Genomic DNA, 16,421 nt, shown 5'->3' with positions numbered 1-16,421 from the left:
AACTCGGCACATCATATCCATTTCTTCTAGCATTTTCCAAGATAAGGGTATGCTAATTTTACTAATGCACAAAGATGAGGGTCTGCTACTTTTATTCATGCACAAAGCACAAAGTTAAAATACGGGTAAGAGTGCAAACTAGCGTCTCCCTCGACACACATATTCCACGTGTCTTACGCTTACGTTTTATGGTCGAGCGCTCCTGGCGGTCGATTGAAAAATTGATAAATTGGCCGCATCATTGCATACGCCGCAGGATTCAAAATGAGGGAAAAAAGTAGCGGCTTATAGTCTGGAAATTACGGTAGTTAACATAGAGTTTACAGGGGGGGGGGGGGGGGGGGAACAGGCATTCAAATAAAACACGCTCCCCACAGTCAAACATGGCGGAGGTTCCCTGATGTTTTGAGGTTGCTTTGATGCCTCTGGCACTGGACTGCTTGAGAGAAAGCTGGGTCGCCCTCAGAGGCCATGGGTCTTCCAGCAGGAAAATGACCCAAAACACACTTCAAAAAGCACTAGAAAATGGTTTGAGAGAAAGCACTTGAGACTTCTAAAGTGGTCAGCAATGAGTCTAGACCTGAATCCCATAGAACACTTGTACAGATGGCAGTTTGGAGAAGGCACGCTTCAAATCTCAGAGACCTGAAGCAGTTGGCCAAAGAAGAATAATCTAAAACTCCAGCAGAGCATTATAAGAAACTCATTGATGGTTACCCCAAGCGGTTGTTTGCAGTTATTTTGTCTAAAGGTTGTGCTACCAAGTATTAGGCTGAGGGTGCCAATACTTTTGTGGGGCCCATTTTGGAGCTTTGAGTAAAATGATGATTTTTTTTTCATTGCAATCAAAATAAATGAAGATATTACTACAAAAGCATTTGTAATTGCAATCAGTTTCTAGGTGAAATTGAGCATTATCTGACAGAATTGCTGGGGTGCCAATACTTTTGGGCAGCACTGTAGCTGAAGCAATGTTTCCTTCTGCGCCTTGTTTGCGCCCACATGAGAGTGAGCCAATTCTTTTGCAAGACCCACCAAGGAGTGGTCTATAGTTTGACAAAGCCAAGGTAGCCCTGGATTTGCAAATATTCAAGATGCTAATTGCAGCTATCCAGAGTGAAACCCCCACTCCACACCGAGGCAGCGACGACAGAGGTGTGTGTGTGTGTGTGGGGGGGGGGGGGGGGGGGTCTGCTTGATTGCTTGTTTGAGTGGTCTATTGTTTGACAAAGCTCAGTAGTCAGTTTGGTATCGGGATCATTTTGAAGCCTTTCTGGCATTTCTATTTAGCATTAAAAAAAAAAAAAAAACTGCAGTTCCTGTGTTAACAGAGTTTTTGTAAAGTTTTGTAAAGAAGCGCCACGGCTATTCGCAAGCACTTCAAAAAGACGTCAAAAAGAAGGAAAGTGGTGGACTCTGCAAATACTGTTCTCGACGCAGCAAACATCTTGTGAGATCTCTATATGATGTCACCTTTCGATTTTACTGACACAGAAGAAAATCAAAGTTCAAAGATATTGTTTGATCAAGTAGTGTAAATGTGATTGTCGTATATATTATAGCAAGTGACGTTACACTATTTTGATGTTTGAATATTTGTTCTATCAAAAAACAAATCAGGAGTATTAATTAATTGGCCCTTTTAATATACACTTTTACAACAACCTCATGTTAAATGACTTAAGAATAAGGTATCGTCATAGACTTCATAATGTATTGACATGACACATTCCCCATTCACTGCATCATGGATTCCAGAAGGGGGCCGTCCCACACTCTGTTCATTTATTAGAAATTAGCCACATGCAGCGATCCAACGCTAGGTTTAGGTTGAAAAAGTACCAAAGCTGTACCGCATACAAACAGGAAGGATTGTCTCAGGAGTGATTTGTTCCAGGATTCAAGGTAATTATTATATTTTTCGAACCATGCATGCATTTTTGAAGAATCGAGACTGATTTACATCCATTTCTATAAAGAATTCAGGGATATAAGCATTTATTCACAAGAATTTTCATCGGAAAAAGCTCTTTGTGATCTGGTGTCGGCTAATTTGCTTACTGACTAGCAGCATAGTTCGCAATATTTACGTAAAATAAATGCTAACTGCACAGGTTTTTTGCCTATAACCAAGAATCGAGACCGTTTTACGTCCATATCTATAGAGAATTCAGGAATATAAGCATTTATTCACGAGAACTTTCAACGGACAAAGCTCTTTGTGTTTCCACTCGGTCACTTGTGACGGAGATAAGCCCCGTCATTACGTTATGAAGTCTGTGGTATTGTGTAGCAGTGTACATTTCAGTAATCACGAATCTGATGGCCACTGAAGACATACATAAAACTTGAGTGAATAAAGCATATTTAATTCGCATTTAAGTGGACCAGATAAAGAATGTGCTTGAAATATGCTGTTGTAATAACATAGCATATTTCAAGCTCATTCCTTGTCTAGTCCACTTAATTTCAAATTTATCAAGTACAATACATTTGTAGGGTATATGGTCGTAAAGGAGGCCTTGGGAGGCTTTTTAAAATCTCGGCTAAAGACACACCTTTTTAGACTCTCCTTTTCCCCAGACTAGAGTAACCTGGTTTTATTTCTTAAGGGTTTTTAATGTTTTCGGATTTAATCTGTTTTCTTGTTTAATTTGCTGTTTTGACTTTTATCGTAATGCGTCGTGTTACATTTTGTATATCTTAATGTCATTGTATGATACTTTCCTGCCTTTTATTCATCATGAACCATGATTGACTTTGTTCTAAGGCTTTTTTGTAAAGGGCTATATCAAAAAAAATTTGATTGATTGAAGCTCATCAAGAGAATGGGAAGAGTGCGCAAAAAAGTAATCAGAGCAAAGGGTGGCTAATTTAACGATACTAGCGTATTAAGGTAGTAGGAGTAATATAAATTATATTTTGTAGTTATTTCACTGTTTTTTGCTATGTTTGTAATTCCACACATTCATTCAAAGTTTTATTACATTCAGTGAGAATTTACAATGGAAATAACCATGGAAATAAAGAAAACGCACGAATGAGAAGTTGTGTCCAAACTTTTGACCTGTATTGCGTACGTGTGTGTAGGGGTGTGTGTGTGTGTGTGTTTGGGCTATTATCTTCTTGGCTTTCTCCAATTTCTAATAATTACTCTCCTACTCACATTTCCAGTAGAGGTCTATGTAGCTGTCCCTTGGTCCAAGACGACGTAGTATCGACTGATGATTTTCTCTCCACGCTCTCGCGAAAGCACCGTGAAAACTAGACAAACATTTTTACATTGCATCAGCATTTTCTGTGATTACATTCACACAATATCATGGAGATTTTCATACAAAAATACTGTGAGCAAACAATATATGTAAACATATATTCAGAACAAAAACAACAACAATTATGAAGTATAATTCGCTATCTAGTCACCTTATTCCACCGACCAAGGGTGCTAAAAACAACGTTGAACTTAGTCGGCAGCCTTAAAGTACACTCTGAGAAAGTATAATGGGCGCCATTAGACACATAGAAAGTAGGCAAACTGTGCTTAAGCAAATGAATAGAGCACCTAACGTGGCACTATTCCAACAAAATATGTTATATTGATTAAATAAGGATACCTTGAACGTTTGTAGATTGAGTATTTATCTCTTCACTTTCCTATTTGCCGCCTTTAGACAAACGTACAACTGCAACGTGTTGTGTAGTGATGGGTCCAGTGATACTAATGCGCCGGTGTTCTGTCAAAATTTGCTCCCTTATAAAATTTTGCTCCCAAAGCTTTGGTGGCGCTGAAAAAGCCCTCTTTTACATTCAGTTGGACTCTTAATGTTATCCAAAGGTGCTAACTAAACTCGATACATCATAAACATACATGTGCAACACGAAAATGGCGTAAATTAATACTTAACGACACGGCAAAGTCGTTAACGGTGAGAGCACGGAGTGCAGTTGCTGTATGCAGCTAACATGGTAGGATGTGTCTGAGAACTTTTGTACATGTCTTCACATGATCAAACTTAAGTAAATATTCCTTTCTTTAAAGAAAGTTTGTAGTGTTTACTTTGGAATCGCTGCATTCGCGGCCATTTTTAACGTTACGCGCATGCGCAAAACCGCAAGGTAGCAATTTTTGATGGGTTGCAAGTTTTGTCAGAACACCGGCGCGCGCGCCGAGCTCATGGAGCAACCCCTGCGTCGGTGCGCGTATCGCTACAAGAAAATCACGTGACCGATGCATGAACTCATTGAACTGTGTCAACACAGTCATGACGCGGCAAACTGGTTCAAAAGGACGCGCGTCTGTCAATGCAATGGAGTTGCTGAAACAATCCACATCTCACGGTTACTTCCTCGTCGTCTACCTGCTGTGGAAATGGACGTAAGACAGGGAAAACGCACTTGTCATCATTCATTCAAAATACAATTAATTTTAAGGTAAAGCTTAGTTTATGAGTGTGACGGGTGCACGCGGGTCCGTCGATTGCCGTCCCTTGTCTTTACACTACGCAACAACGTTGATCCGCTAGTATAGTGGTCAGAGCAAACGCGGCTTGTCCCCGACACGTTGTGCGCGCGGGTTCGAATCCAGTTATTTTTTTGCAGGTGAAATGTCGCATTTGTACTTTGTATATGACTAACCTGTCATATAAAAACAGTTGCCACCTCCTCAATGCTGAAGCATTACTGGCCAAGCATGAGAATGAAGTTTCTGATCATCCCCAAATAAACACAGGTATAGAACCATTCCTTTACTTTCACACAGTCACTTTTTTTGGTAATTTATTAGAAATCTGTAATCAAGCTATAATTTATTTTTTTGTCCACTTCAATTTCTTTCTGATAGGCTATGGTAGCACTTACATGACAAAGTGGGGAGTCAAGGAGGCAATGCAACTGTAGATGAAATTGCAAAAGTGCAACGATGCATGGCTGAGCCGAACATGGCACGCAATGCCGATTTTCTTCGATACTGGAGGAGCCAATGGATATCTTATCCAAACCTCTTTCAACTGGAAATTCTTGTGCATGCTGGCATTGTTGGTTCCATGCGAGTGTGTTGTCCACAGCAGGCTTGTAAAAAAAACAAAAAAAACCCCAACAACAACTAAATAAAAAAAAAAAAAAAAAAAAAACTGTTTTTGAATAAAATTTTATCAGAACAAAAAGTCCACAGGCATTCCTTATTCACCCATTCATTATTACTTACATTTTCACATTATAATATATGTTCACATAATGTAAAGATATGGACTAATGCAATATGAATGCAAAGACTTAAATGATTTGATTTTACATGCTGTCATCAATTCAGTGTCAGTCTGTCAAGTGGGTTGCCTGTAGGGATTTTTTATGTCCAGCAGGTGTCAGTATTAAATGACACAGTATCCACACTGTGTCAACACAATGTGTCACTGTGTCGACACGCTTCATGAGGTTTCACGGACCCATCACTAGTGTTGTGTCTCCCCCTTCTCAAGCTCTGCCCTTCCTCCTTTCTTCTTCTACTACTACTACGTGCAGATAAACTAAGTAAGCTTGCGCAACATCGCTACCCTATGGCACTCTTGGGAACTGCACAAAATAGTGACGGAGAATGAACAAGCAGACATATATTTGAATAATTAAATACAAAACAAATGAAACATTTGTATGGAGTCACAGGAGTGCCAAAATTAAAAATAAATAAATAAATGAATCAATCAATAAATGAATGAATAAATAAATATAAAGAGAAATAAATATATATATGAAGCGGTATGCTTGTTAAGAGTAGTGGCGGGAAAAGTCGTTCACCTGAGGAAACGAATCAATTCCGGTTCGTTCAGTAAAAAGATTCGTTCAAACAAATCGTTCAACGAATCGTTCGCCCTCCTCATCCCCCCCACCCACAACCGCCCAAATGAATCGTTCGGTCAGTGAACGGGAAGTGACGTTGCCAAACGAATCACCAAAAGACTGCTTAGCATATATAACTGAACAGGAAGGCTTGGTCCCTCCCCCTCTTGCACAGTACACAGGCTTTTCATTGGCCGCTTCCTTCGTAGATTCAGAAGTGAGTGACAGACTGTGTTTTTCTGTCTTTTTTTTTTCACTGCCTCGTCTCTGCAGCCCAGCCGCTGCAGCAATGAGAATTTCCGCGTCTATCATATTTCTATTGGATCAAAGCCATGGCTTGTGCTTGCTTCACTTTGATATAGGAAACGGTTAAACGTTTCCCCTTTTTTTAAGCACAAACTTTTTCAATCACGCTAAATTACGTGTACGCTCCCTTCCGATTCGTAGTTTAAATGCGTGTTTACGTGAGCTGGCTGCTCGTGAAAGCCATTTGATATACCACCAAATCATTTCGGCTGAAGAACAAATAAATGTGGAATTTAATTAAACTGTCTTCGGCTATTTTTTCCGGTTGAGTGAGATTTATTGCACAAAAATAAGAAAATATAAAAAATATTAATAAATAATCAATTTATTATGTATATTAATAAATATTAAATCGGCGTTATAAATAAAATGTATTATTATTATTATTTGGCTTCTCTGACACGAAAATAAATAAATAAAACAACACTCGAAAAAATATTACCTAAAAATCGTGTTGAAATGTCATTTTTGCACTGGTATTAAGATATAAATAATCCCATCAACTCCACGCAGTCATCCCCTCCCGATCTCAGATCGCCAAATGCTGACGAAAAGAGAATCGTTTGCTCTTTACAATGTAACCATTCCACTCTCATTGGTATGTTAAGAAAATGGAGACATACATGTATATATACATCCTACGTCCCCGCGTTTAATTTTTGGACGCTTTAGTCGCACAGGATGGACTGATGGACTCAACGTTAATTTGCGCCCCAACCCGACAAGCTGTGACAAGGGAAAAAAAAAAAAAACTCGGAAAAATATGTCATGAAACTACCGTTTCATAGCAAATCAGTATTATGGTGATCATACTAAATAGTCATTTTCCATGGGCACAGATTAGATAAATTTCGCTGCCAATGAAGTCCAGCTAGTCTCTTGACAGCTTTCTCGCCCGCCCCCGCAACGTATCCATAGCTCAGCCTTATCGCCTTGTAGCTACTGGCGAATGTTTTAACGTACTGTAAAGTGGATACAATGACGTCATATGTAGTCTCGAGTCTGTTGAGAAAAGCACAGTAAACTTTGCTCACTGTGTTTATGTGGTGATTTTTGTGCATTTGAGTAGCATATGATAGGCTCAACATGAAAGAATATGTGATAAAGCCCTTTCCTTTCAGTCCTTAGCTCGTTCACTGCCGCAGCACTGCTGCGTGACTGCCGGTGTAGACTGACTATAAATTAGCGTAGCAGTCTAGCAGAACGAATCATCTAAGCATTCTCGGTAGGACGGAGAGTCAGTGAACGGGAAGTGACATAACTCAGTCTTGCCCCCTGCCTGCATGCTGGCTGCTTATTGGCCAAACGTGGAAGTGAGTGACAGACGCCCTGATTCTGTTTCCGCTCCCTCCCCTGCCCGCGATGAGGCTGGCGTCTGATTGGTCGTGTGCGATGTCAAAAGGCGCTGCCGCTTGCTCAACGCCCTCCCACGCAGCGAACAAGCAGCAACTTCATAGAACGAATCAGTGCAGAAGATGATTAGTTCGGTCTTGTTCACCCAAACAATTCGTTCAAAAAGAACGAATCGTTCACGACCGATACAACACTAGTTAAGAGTCTTTATTGCTCAATTGCTGTGTCCAGCTCTGTAACTCTCTGCACTCTGTGAAATCTCGTGCACTTTCTCTCTTGAACCGGAACGCGCGCGGCTCTTTATAGTGTCTAGTCACGTGACTGTGAAGCAGCCGGTAACGCGCTCGGCCAAATGGACACTCAAGTACGGTGGGTGAATTATAACAAACAAAGGGTCACCACACATGTATATATATAAATAAATGAATGAATAGGTAAATAAATGAACGAATAAATAAATATAAAGAGAAATAAATATATAAATAAATGAAAATATAACGGTATACTTTGTCATTGACATTTACTTTCTGTCATTGAACACCACAAACGGAAAAAACAATGGCAATTGTATTTTTTGCCTTTGCCTTTTCTGTTTGGCTTTCACATTGTCATTGTCATTTGTCGATCGCCTTTCCTCTTTTGGAATGTAAATGGCAAATGCGCAGAGAAACGGTCTGTCAATCAAATTACGTTGGGAGGGGCTTTCCAACCAGGAATAGTAGTCGATAACTGATTATTCCTGGTTTAACTTTCCGCACATGCGCCGTACGGCTACCCAAGCGCAACCGCGGCTGTTTTGTGTGACTGCACTACGCCACTTCCTCCATTGTCGTCATGATTATAAACGCGAAGATTCGGACATAGAAAATAATTATTTTTTGAATGGTCTGGAATGTGTGTCGAATAATATATTTTATAATATATTTTTTTACCGGTCTAGAAAAATGTATTTCTATCGTTGAATCTATCACGTAAAAAGTCTATCCATATCCATATCTATCCAGTTTATCCTATCCATAAAAACCGCACGTGCAACTCGATAACCGACGTCACTTTCCTTCAGATAAACTAGGAATAATCAGTTATCGACTACCATTCCTGGTTGGAAAGCCCCGCCCAACGTCATTTGATTGACAGACCGTTTCTCTGCGCATTTGCCATTTACATTCGATCGGCGAAAGGCGATCGACAAATGACAATGACAATGTAAAAGCCAAACAGAAAAGGCAAAGGCAAAAAATACAATTGTCATTGTTTTTTCCGTTTGTGGTGTTCAATGACAGAAAGTAAAAGTCAATGAAAAATATTGTCATTGTTTTTTTCGTTTGTGGTTGTTAATGACCAAAAGTAAATGTCAATGACAAAGTATACCGTTATATTTTTATTTATTTATATATGTATTTTTTATATTTATTTATTTGTTAATTTATTTACCTATTCATTTATTTATTTATATATATTTTATTTCTCTTTGTATTTATATTTATTTATTTATTTTTAATTTTGGCACTCCTGTGACTCCATAGATTTGAACTTTTAAACATTAAATGACACTACATTGGAAGGCAGATTAGCTGCATTTAGTCTCTACCCTGCCACCCTCGCTGCTCCTCTGCTCTGACTCCTAGAGCTACAGGTCAATAAAGTTGGTGGAGTGATTATTATTATTCGTGTATTATAATGACCATTTTTGTTATTCTTCCTTTAAAAAACGAATTAATTACAGTTAAAAATTACTTCTCCCAAAAATTAATTGAGTTTTGATTTTTTTTCATTCCAAAAAAAAAAAAAAAACAACAAAAAATAAACATAGGTCACACTGTGTGAAGTTCAAAGGGTTTTTGGGAAAATTGGCCGTAGCCCAATTCTTTACCCTAAACTTAACTAGACACAGGGATATTGCAGATATTGCGATAACTAGATAGTAACCTTTGCTATGTTTGGAAGTCATTTAGTGTTGTGAATCAACCATTAAAGTTGCTAAAATTGCTCCCGTCATTGCATTAGTTCCCTTCTGTCTACTTTCGACATGGGAAAGTTTTAAAACAGTTTCACAATTTCGAGATGGATTCAAGTCGAGATTTTGCCGATTTAGAAGTAGTTTGGATAAAAAGTTACTTAGGTTCGCTAGGAAGGTTCTCTACAACAGAGCCTTCCTGAGAAGTCTACTGCTTTAAAGGGTATTACAACACCTGGGGAAATGCGAATATTTCATCATTAATCCATAAACGCATGTCTTTTGGATTCATATCATGCCACTTCGTGAATTACACACATTGCAACACCAAGAAAATGATAGAAATTTGGATCAATTGTCAAGCTAAAACGACTGGCGCCCGAGATCCCGGAAATCTAGCATATTGTGTGCGTGGCGTCACAACAAGGAAACAACCGGCTCAGTGCTTAGTACTGAATGGCGGCAATGATGGCGGACAATTTTGTTTCTAGTTGCAGCGACGAATCTGACGTAACGAACGTTCTTCTAATGGTGACGAGGAGAGTTATGATCCTTTCTTTGGTGTTTTGTGTTATCAATTTGAGCCCAAACGACAGCCAATGCAGCCTAATGAAAGGATCATTGAGGGGAACAATCACACTGATGAAACACCGGCAACAGATCGTGTTGGAAACACCGAATGGTTTGTTTTGCATTTCTTTTTGTGAAGCTGATACACCGTGACCGCAAAATAAAGTAATGTATAGAATAATTATCATTTATTGTGCTATCATAGGTTTTCGCTCTGCCAACAGACACAAATATGAATGGGATTAGAGGATTTGTTCTATATATTTTACGAGCGATAATTTATACATGTGTCCAGTCCTATATCCAATGCGTGATATGTTTTTTATTATAAAAGAGTACTCACTCTGGCCATTTCGAGCTTGGCTGTTCCGCTCCTTTGGTTAGCCTGGGGTGGTGGGGTGGTCTCATCAGAGCCAGTCATCGTCCTCCTTCTTGATATCTCGGGACATTTAGGTGGCTGCGCGTGTATGGTGGGCAGCGCATCTGCTTTCAGCAGCAATTTCTTAGCAAAACCTGGTTTCATTTGTCCATAGTTCGAATAGCTTTCAGGTGTCAAATGCACACCCAGGGCCGGCCCAGGCCATTTGGGGGCCCTAAGCAAAATAATGCAAATGGGCCCATATTTTTGGCCCACCATTTCGTCACAGTGTACTGTGAAACCCATACATGCAATCCAACCCATATGTCCATATTTTGTATGTTAATCAGATTTTGTTGCACTGCATACTTCAAACTTCTCACCCCAAATGATTGTCAGTACTTACGGTAGATAGCGCCAAACCTTTTTCTAAAAGAGGAAAGAAAGAAGTTAAGGAAGAACTTTTATTTTTTTAAAGCTTGTAATCAAGTATCAAAACTCACAAAAGTCAAATAAAGCACACTGTAGTAAACAAAATAGAGGATAAATTAAACAATTGCCAGATTGGGGGCCCCCTAGTGGTCAGGGGCCCTAAGCAGCTGCATAGTCTGCGTATAGGCTGGGCCGGCCCTGTGTGCACCACACAAAACCGTGCCGGAGGCTGGGTCTGCAAAATTAGCCCTCTTAACACGGACGAACTTTACTCATTGTCTGCGTAGTCCAGCTCTTTTTCTTGCATTCGGGAACTCATGGGTACTACATTGCGACAAATGGTTATTTGTACACCACATAGCATGACAGGTTTGAACCATTTTAGCGATTTTTTGGTAAAACACGAACGCAACTCTCTCGTCGATAAACAACGATGGCACCTGCCTCGACCTTTTGTTTCCTTGTTGTGACGTCTCCGCCCAGGGGCGGACTGGTAATCTGTGGGTTCTGGAGGATCACAGAACGGCCGGTGCCCTGGACGGCCGGCGGCCGCCATTCATTATACATCACTGTTTTTATCCCCCCTGTCCTCTGATTATCTACAGTTCGCATCCAATCAGACAGGTGGCAGCAATGTGCCTGGCACTGACAATCTGATAGAAGAACGAAGAAAGCACAGAGAAGCCTTCATTGGTTCCTTGTGGAAGCAAAATAGCGACGAGCGTCAACATGGATGGTGGTGGCAAAAAAAGAAAAGAGAAGGGTGGCGCGGAGAAGGTTAGGGAGAAAAAAATTAAAGAAACTGGAGAGCGAAGCATTAAAATGTCATAAGTTGACAAATACTTTCGCAAGCTGCAACGGCCACGTCGGGTAACAAGTCAACTGCCCAGCCCCCGGCGATGGTGAGTGTGGGAGCGGCAGCCACTCTGACGTGTAGGGAGAGAGAAAAGAAGAGGGAGGGGTCTAATGATATGGAAGTTCCCCAGACAAGTGCAGGGAAAGTAAGTAGGGATGAAGAGGGTTACTTGCTCGGTATACTGGCAATTGTTATCCACCAGGTAGGTACATTTTAAATGAAATAAATGACAATTAAAGGGTTAGTGCCAGCTAGCCCATGTACCCGTTTGCAATCGTGTCAAGTTACAGTATGGTAGTCCTACTATCACTCTCCTAAGAAAAATATTTTAGCTGTAAAACAACCTATGCACACGCAGCAGCAATATTAATTCAGAAGAAATACAACAAAATATTAATAAAATGAATGGTTTTACTTTAAAATTTAGGTAGTTACATTGATGTTATATATATTATTAATCATTTATATATCGTTTTGTTTTCTGGTTAATACTTTCCAATGAAGGTTATGTATACAGGATTTGTCTTGAAATGTTTATTGTATTTTCATTGAAACGTATTATTTGTATGGCAAGATTAATTATGGCAGGGGTCTCTAAACCGGTCCTCAAGGGCCACTGTGGGGCCTGGTTTTTGTTTCAACCGATCGAGTACCGACAGTTTAACCAAAGAAGTTTCTGCTAAAACAAGCAGCACCTGACTGCAATCAAAAGATTACACTTGTAGGACACCAGATTGGTGGATAGGTGTTGTCTTGTTTTGTTGGAAAGAAATCCTTCGCCCGCTGCGGCCCTATGTGTAATAGTTTGGAGACCACTGAATTATGGCATAAACAATGAAGTCATTTTATAGACAGAAATATATAGAGATATATTATAATCAATTGGATACATAAAACCTGCTTTGAAAAATAATTTCTTTCATTAGTTTATTCAGGTTGATCGTAGAGCTAGTACAGAAAATGAATCCAACTCCAGTTCAGCCTTGCAGTACTTTGAGCGCCCCAAGTCAGACAGTCACAGTCTAGACACATTTTCTTCATTTTCTCTCAAAGTGCACGAAATTGATACATTTTACAATAAAATGTAAAAAAAAAAAAAAAATTATCCCCAGGGGGGCATGCTCCCAGACCCCCCTAGGGGGTCTGTGTTTCCCTTCGTATAGCAATTCTTGTGGGCTGGGCTGAGTCAAAGTCCAGGGCTGCTTTTTAGTCCCAGTCCGCCCCTGTCTCCGCCCCATTCGACTGTTTCCGGAATACTTTCGGAAATGTTCGTAATTTTCTATCTATTTTCGATAATTGCTCATGAATGTGATTTATTTTTTGTTAACTTTATTCATATTTGTTATCTTGCCACATAACGGTTCTATTGATATCTCACAGCCCCTTAGTATTATAATACCCTTTAAGATGGCGTCTGTTTACCAACGTAGGCGAGTCTATCATTTCGCATGTAGTTCTACACAGAGGCGTCGCGTCCCATTAGGCAAACCAGGCAATTGCCTAGGGCCCCCCTGGGGGCCCCCAGAGGGCCAACAGATTTAGCACACGCAGCTTTACTGCACTGTTGAAGCGACAAGTGTAGGGAGTTTTTCAATACCATGGAATCATTTGGCAGATTCTCTAATGATTCTGTTATCAATCCCTAACCATGTCACGTAGATTATATATGTTTAAGAAAGTCCAATCAGCTATTAATACCACATGATTGTTTAAAGAGTGACTCACCAAGTACTCTCTGGAAAGTCCTTGCCGATTTGTATTACATTGAGTTTCACAGGCCACCTCATTATTCATGTGACTACTAAAAAAAATGGCCATTTTTCCCAAAAAGTCTATTAATGGGTCTATCTTATTCCTCGTCGAATACTCTATAAGAAAAATATTACATATATGCATCTAAAATAATACTAAACAATTTTATTTGCAAATTTAATACTCATTTCGGTCCAACAATCAGTGGTTTTTACGGAATAATTTGAATTTGGTGGGTTGTAGGGCCAATCTGACTACTGATTTCACACAAAAGTATATACCTCCGCATCCAATGGCGGTATTTTTGTGTTGCTACTCTTTCTTCTATTGCTCCAAGTCCAACTGACCCTCTTACTTGCACACACTTGAAGGGCCCCATGTTGCCTGGGGCCCCTGGGGACCCTTGCTACGCCTCTGGTTCTACCTACACGGGGGCGTAGTTTATAGGCTATCGGCTCAGTCAGGTATTATTGGAGTCACCTAGCATCGCGTTTGCAACGGCGATACAACTCCCTTCCCTCCTCCCCACTCCCGCTCTGCTCTCAGTGAGTCCGTGTCTCTCAGACTTTTCTCGCGTCATTCAACCAACGTAGTAACACATAGTAACGCACGCCTTTACATCCTCAGTAAAGGTAACGGTGTTGCAAAGATGAGAAAAGTCATTAATTAGCATAGACTTCATAACCTATTGACATGACACAGGAAACGGGGCCGATACGTAGGGGGCCTATTTTCAAAAAGTTCAAATATTTTCAAAACCAAAGCTGCTACTGACCTAAAACCAAAACAGCCAAACATGAGTCTCTATGAGCAACGCTGCATAAAAAAAAATTCAGAGTCGTTCCCTTATAAAATCCCGATTATTTATTTTTTATTAGAGCTGTCAAACGATTAAAAATTTTAATCGAGTTAATCACAGCTTAAAAATTAATTAATCGTAATTAATCACAATGCAACCCATCTATAAAATATGCCATATTTTTCTGTAAATCATTGTTGGAATGGAAAGATAAGACACAAGACGGATATATACATTCAACATACTGTACATAAATACTGTATTTGTTTATTATAACAATAAATCAACAAGATGGCATTAACATTATTAACATTCTGTTAAAGCGATCCATGGATAGAAAGACTTGTCGTTCTTAAAAGATAAATGTTAGTACCAGTTATATAAATGTTATATTAAAACCTATTAATGTTTTCGTTTTAATAGAATTTGTAAAATTTTCAATAAAAAAATAAACTAGTAGCTCGCCATTGATGATGTCAATAATTACACAATGCTCATGGTGCTTAAACCCATAAAATCAGTCGCACCCAAGCGCCGGCAGAGGGAGAAAAAAAGCAAGTAAACAAGTGGACATTGAAGATGAGACGTGGCTGGGTCTTTCAGCATGACAATGATCCCAAACACACAGCCAGGGCAACAAAGGAGTGGCTTCGTAAGAAGCATTTCAAGGTCCTGGAGTGTCCTAGCCAGTCTCCAGATCTCAACCCCATAGAAAATCTGTGGAGGGAGTTGAAAGTCCGTGTTGCCCAACGACAGCTCCAAAACATCACTGCTCTAGAGGAGATCTGCATGGAGGAATGGGCCAAAATACCAGCAACAGTGTGTGAAAAGCTTGTGAAGAGTTACAGAAAATGTTTGGCCTCCGTTATTGCCAACAAAGGGTACATAACAAAGTATTGAGATGAACTTTTGGTATTGACCAAATACTTACTTTCCACCATGATTTGCGAATAAATTCTTTAAAAATCAAACAATGTAATTTTCTGGGTTTTTTTCTCCACATTCTGTCTCTCATGGTTGAGGTTTACCCATGTTGACAATTACAGGCCTCTCTAATATTTTCAAGTGGGAGAACTTGCACAATTAGTGGTTGACTAAATACTTATTTGCCCCACTGTATGTGTTCCTACCAGCAGTGATAAATACTCACTTTCTTGAAAAACCTCATCTCATGTCCATCTTTCATCCATCTAATCACGCTCTACTGTAGTTTGTGTGCAGCCGAGGTACACGCACAAACACACATGCCGTTATGAACTGCAAACGAGATCACGGACGGGAAAACGCGGACTGGATTTTCCGTGATGTGGGCGTTTTTATATATGAACAAGTGGAATGGATTGGATAATGACGCACTGAAGGGGCTCTCTACCTTACTCTATGAAGTGAGGAGAAACTGACAGATTTATGATCATAATTGAGTTAATCATGAACGGTTATATGATTATACAATAAAACAACACCGAATTCTTTAAGGGGGGCTGAAGCCTAACCAAGCCACTTAAAGAAATTGTGAGCTGTCCAATAATGGCTTTTTAACCGATATCCCGACATTGCCCAACTTCAAAACTCTGATACCAATATGCGGTGGTGGACTGAACATATTATGCCTAATTGTATTGTGATGCCCCACTGGATACATTCATAATGATAAATGAAACAACTTCACTGCTTTCCAATAAACATTCTATGAAAAATAAGAGAACAACTTCAACTGAATTAATGGGAATTATTTTACACCTCTATATTTATTGTTGAAATCAAAATAGTGCAAATATCAGTTTTTTGGATCAGGTGCATGTACAAAGTGCCAACAAGGCACTGCCATATCACATATTCTGTAGCTCACGCCATGCGTCTGGTTCAAAATAACAACAGCAGCCCACAGCTTCAGTACAGTGAATGACGCATGTAATGAGTTTATTATTTTTCAATCATTTATTGTTCATTTAATTTTTGCACAATGAACGCAAATGGTCTGCTCACATCACAAATCTCTAGCACCATAGTTTGGACATATCTAATGGTCAAATGGAAGAACTGCTGTGCTACGCTGTGATCAACCCTTATACAGTGGTATGAAAAAGTATCTGATCCTTTTGGAACTTCTCACATTTCTGCATAAAATCACCATCAAATGTGATGTGATCTGTGTCAAAATCACACAGATGAAAAAACTGTTTTAACTAAAACCACCCAAACA

At 39.6% G+C, this 16,421-nt stretch overlaps 1 long non-coding RNA gene across 1 annotated transcript; it reads left to right on the top strand.

Annotated features, from left to right (window-relative positions):
- Window positions 1–1,656: 1,656 nt before the first annotated feature.
- LOC130906614 (uncharacterized) lies at window positions 1,657–5,092 on the top strand. The gene is made up of 3 exons (XR_009061348.1): window positions 1,657–1,905; window positions 4,656–4,732; window positions 4,844–5,092. It is a non-coding gene; the product is annotated as an uncharacterized LOC130906614 (long non-coding RNA).
- Window positions 5,093–16,421: the final 11,329 nt, after the last annotated feature.

This window comes from Corythoichthys intestinalis, chromosome 18 (assembly GCF_030265065.1).
Source record: "Corythoichthys intestinalis isolate RoL2023-P3 chromosome 18, ASM3026506v1, whole genome shotgun sequence".
In the NCBI taxonomy this organism is placed as follows: domain Eukaryota; kingdom Metazoa; phylum Chordata; class Actinopteri; order Syngnathiformes; family Syngnathidae; genus Corythoichthys; species Corythoichthys intestinalis.
This window is presented reverse-complemented; position numbering and strand designations above follow the sequence as displayed.